Source organism: Diabrotica virgifera, chromosome 2 (assembly GCF_917563875.1).
Source record: "Diabrotica virgifera virgifera chromosome 2, PGI_DIABVI_V3a".
Classification (NCBI taxonomy): domain Eukaryota; kingdom Metazoa; phylum Arthropoda; class Insecta; order Coleoptera; family Chrysomelidae; genus Diabrotica; species Diabrotica virgifera.
This window is the reverse complement of record NC_065444.1, coordinates 108,892,889-108,898,397: the sequence shown is the minus strand read 5'-3', so window position 1 is coordinate 108,898,397 and position 5,509 is coordinate 108,892,889.

Genomic DNA, 5,509 nt, shown 5'->3' with positions numbered 1-5,509 from the left:
CATATCGTTTACCATCTCTTCTCCAGACTCTTCTGTGACCATCCGGGTAACGTAGACAAAATCTGTATGTACTCATCGGTAAACATCACATTTCTTCAGTGATCTGCATTCCAATCGTGATGATCCCGAGCGAAATGTAATCTGACTACACGATATTAGTTGGAAAATTCATCTTCGGTCTTCCATCATTCAGGTTAGCCTCATTGAACCGTCTTCTAACGGTTCGTTCACTAATATTTACATGATACAATAACCCAAGATACAACACGTAGCGTTCCTAATTTCGTTCAGGTCGCGCATGACGTCACGTTGTGAGTAGATCCTTTACATTTCGAATGCATTGCCATTATGATTTGGGGATTTTAGCTTTTAATATCAGTTGTGAAATTTTCGAGAAGTGCTGTTTTATTTAGTATGATTAAATATAATTATTGAGAACATAATCTCATCATAGAAATCAATTACAAACATGATTTTTTATTATTAGGCAAGATACGTCTCATTATATATTATACTGTATAATACACAGCGTTGCTCTCTACTGTTGTTCTGAAGCTATTTTATTGTGGCAGTTTTACCAAAAAAATGATTTTATTAACGTTTCGACGTCCAAATCGGATGCCGTTCTCAAAATACAAAAAATATTAATGAATTAAATAAAATGTTGTTCCTTAATAAAAAATTGTTCTATTAATTTATTTAATCTGGCTCATTTATATCGGCAATTCAGACATTATATTATACATTTTAAAGTGGAAGACTTTAAAATGATATTGCCAATTGTTCATTCAATTACATGAAATCAACCCCAACTGAAGAATATCCGTCATAAAAAAAATCATAGCATGTGATCTGTCTTTAAAAAGACAACCAGATGCAACGGTGGTAGTAAAATTCTCGCATTAGAGATTTCGTAGTAAATCACGAGGGAAAACCAGAAAAAAACCTCGTAATACTATCATGACATCGTAAGTAATAGGTCTTACTATTATTATCGTAAGTATTATATTAGAATCTGGTATTAGTTTTGAGAGTAAACTAAAGTAAGACCTAATACTGACGATGTCGGGATAGTATCACGAGGTTTTTTCCTGGTTTTCCCTCGTGATTTACTATGGAATCTCTAACGCGAGAATTTTACTGTCACCGTTGCATGTGGTTGTATTTTTAAAGACAGATCACATGCTATGATTTTTATTTCTGTGACGGATATTCTTGAGTTGGGGTTGATTTCATGTAATCGAATGAAAAATAATTGGCAATATGATTTTAAAGTCTTCTACTTTAAAATGTATAATATATGTCTGAATTGCAGATATAAATTTGTCAGATTAAATAAATTATTAGAATAATTTTTTACTAAGCAACATTTTTGTTTAATTCATTAATATTTTTTGCATTTTGAAAACGGCATCCGATTTGGACGTCGAAACGTTAATAAAATCATTTTTTAGTAAAATTGTGGCTTATTTCCCATTAAAAATAGTTAGTTGCTCTCTACCAGAATCCACTTTGCCTTTTCCTCGCTTTGGCTAAATTTTGGGATGGAATAGCTTCTTTTTTAAGGCATCGAAAATTTTTAGGATCATATCCAAGCAGCTTGTGTTTCAGATTGCGTTCATAATCGTCGCTGTTACAATGTGTTGAACAAATACGAGCGTTGTTAACGTTAAAATTATCTGCACGTTTACGTTTACATAATTGTTTTCACACAAATCGCACTTTTTTGTCTTTTGGGAAACTAAAAAACTTAATATTCGTATCGAAACCTTCTGATTGATTGTCCACATTACAACCAAACACGGCATACCTCATTTTTAATAAAAGTTTAACAAATTATAAGTTAAATTTATCTTAAACAAAAAAATAAACACCGCTTACTATACGACAACACGGAATTTAATGCTGTTCTACTCACAGAGTGACGTAGTTACGTAGGCCCCGCCCACCGACTCCATGTCATGTAATATTTACGTTTCTGACATGATTAAGATTGTTTCTAATCACTATAGCAGTCGAACGACGATTTCTTAGTACTGAAGACACTATAAAACGGTCGCCCCGATTCCCGATGAGTAGTTCCTCTCTGGGACGTCAAGCGTATGCTCCAGTCTCTATAAAATGAGCAAACACGCGTTGCACTATACTGCATGAAACTGTTACCTGCATAAACTTGACTTCTTCCGTCCTGAATAAGAGCAATACTATTTGCAACAATTTCTGCACTCAAAATCATCTTGAAATTGCCAAGTGTTGACACAAATACGATAATAATAAACACTTTTCACATCAATAAATAGAAATGTCAGTAAAAAAAATTGAAAGTGCACAGCCACCTTGTAACACTTAGGCATTCTACACACGAAGCGTATCGTCATAGACGCGTATAAGTTTCGTCATGCAGCGACGATTCCTTTACGCCTTAAAATCCGCAAACGATTGGATTTCCAAGCGGCATGTGATCATCTTGTTTTAAGGTTTTCCATGCTTTTACAGTAGTTGCAAAGTGATGATTACATTATTTGTTAAATTATCTTCGCCACCGCAAAAAAATAGAAATAGGAAATTTTGGGTGCATCCTTATATCTACAAAAACTCCAACAGAAGGTTATTTATTGCCGCCAAAGAGTTGTCGGAAGATTACTCTAAATTCCACACATTTTTCTGGGGTACTCTTGTTTGGGTATTATTATATAAACACTGATAATTTTCAATCAGTTGGAAAACTTTTAATATTTGATCCTCCATTCTCATAAAATTCCGTCAAAGAAGGTGTTCTAACACTCAAGCATACTACAAACCACTGACATCGTTGTACGCCTGGCGGCTTGAAGCTTGTCTGCATTGACGATTCCGCGCCGCTTACGCTTCGTGTACAGTATTCCATAAAGACACAAGTGAGCAGCACGAAAGCGTATGCTTTTCGTACGTCGAATCTAATACGCGTCTATGACGATACGCTTCGTGTGCATTATGCCTTAGGGTAAAAACATGCCGAAGATACATGGATGAGCGCGGTGTAGGTCGCGATCGCGGTCGCTACATCGCTATCAAAACAAACCTTAATTTTCTCATGAGATCGCACATACCAAGGATGTATCACCCGTTTACTCTCGCGACCATGCATAGCGGTTTACAGCGATGTCGATACCAAAACAGGATATGGAAAGTATCTTCGGTATGTTCTGCCCGTCATCGATGTAAACCTCGACCGCGATCGCGACCTACACCGCGCTCATCCATGTATCTTCGGCATGTTTTTACCCTAAGGTAAGTGCAAAATAATAGCTTCAATATCGTTGAGATTTTCTAACTGGCAGCGGACGATTGCGCCGATTTTACCTGAGGTACGTTAAGCTCTAAGGGCATGATTGCGCCGAATAAACTCAGATTGTCCCTAATCCGTGTGTATGACTGCGCCGCCTCCCGTGGTGTTGTAATATCTTAATGTCCTCCTTTTACTTTTTATATAATTTACTATTTTAGGTGGGAATAAGCCACAATTTACGTTTAAAATTTATTTGGCGTTTCGATTTCAACTTACGAAATCGATATAAAAATACAAAACATTAATAAATTTAAAAAAAAATTGGTTTTGTTGCTTATTAAAAAAAATTTCTACTAATTTAATTTTATCTGACTCATTCATATTGACAATTCAGACATATATTATACAATTTAAAGTAGATGATTAGGCGTTTTTGGGACATTATTGGAAGATAGTTCGTTCGATTACATGAAATTAGCTTTAACTTGCATAATATTGCATAATGTAAATGCATATGTGTCTGAACTGTCAATATGAATAAGTCAGATAAAATTAAATTACTTAGAAGTATTTTTCACCAAGCAACAAAAACAAAATTTGTTTAATTTATTAAAGATTTGTATTTTGACAACGATTTCTGCAGTGGAAATCGAAACGCCAAATAAATTTAATTTCAAACTTAAATTGATACAGCTAATTTTGCTTTGTTTTTTTAAACAATCATAAAAAGTGAAACAATCATTTTTCTGGCTTATAAAACATTTATTATACATTTTAGGGGAAAATACATATAGTCTGGGCAGATTATCGAAGAACAGGCCATTTTTGGGAAAAGTTATTTACCAGCAATTTTATTGCTGAAATAGAATCTTATGATTGTATATATTAATAATATAGGTATGCAAAGTCCGCAGACATTGTGCTACTTTTTTTATAAACAAAATGGCGCCCGAAAATCGTGATTTCTTCAATTTCTGCTCTATAACTCCAAAGATTTTAACTTTACACCAAAACCAGCCAAATAAAAATTTACTGTAATTAAATTCTGCATAGACGCGTGTTTTTCCCGATTTACTTTGACGAAAATTTTCCCCGGAAAAGGCCGGTTTTTCCAACAAAATCTTTAATTTTCAACTAAAATTTTAGATAAGTAATTGTTTATCAATAATTAAATAACTTGGTAGCATAAAAGCTCTTTCAGTATAGATTATGATTTCAAAAGCAGATGGAAATTGAATGAACAGTTTAGCAAGAATTGAATTGTTAATTAAAAATTTACGGTCGCTATAATGACCACAATAATTATGATACATAAGAATAACTATGGTTTTTGTATAAAAGACACTGTACCTATCTAATGCACTTTACAAAGTTGAAATTGGACTATCTATGCGGCCTCAGGAATATTTTAAAATTATAAACATTTTTTGGCTTATAATCAAATTGAATATCTCGGGAAATATTAAATTAAATTGAATCATGAAAACGGTATTGGAAAAAAAAGCGGCAGGACGCTTATTTTAAAAGAAAAAACGTTTAATTGTGATGAGTGGTTCCTGAGATACAACCGGTCAAAGTTGACCCGCATTTACGGCACAGATATAAACAATAGGATAATAATTTTCAAACCATCACCTTTTTATTTTTATCCTCTTTCTTTACACGAATTTTCAAATCTTTAAAATAATCATAACATATATTATTATAATAAAGACTATCGATACTACGAGTGAAAATTGCCAAAAATAGCAAAATTCCAATCAAAAATTAGATTGGAGAAAATGTAATCTCAAAGTTCAAAATCGGTATACGTTAAAAAAATGCATTTTCTCGGCTTCCCATGGAGCAATTTTTTCATTCTTTTTTTGTTCAAAAATAACTCGAGCAGAGCCATCTAACTAACGCATTATTAAATGTCAAAGTTGCTTTTGTTTTGTTATACTAAATTAATTTATTTATTATAACAAAATTTTTAATTTGTTTAGATAAAGATTGTTTTAATAATTATACAGCTTTCAAATGAGAATATTTGTGTTTTTAACATCTAAAAGAAGTCTACAACTGGAAAAAATATGTAGTTTTCTTTTCTTATAAATAAATTATTCTATTATAACAAAGCAAAAGCAAGTTTGACATTTAATAATGCGTTAGTTAGATGGCTCTACTCAAGTTACTTGGAAACAAAAAAAGCATGAAGAAAATTGCTCCATGGGAAGCCGAGAAAATGCATTTTTTTAACGT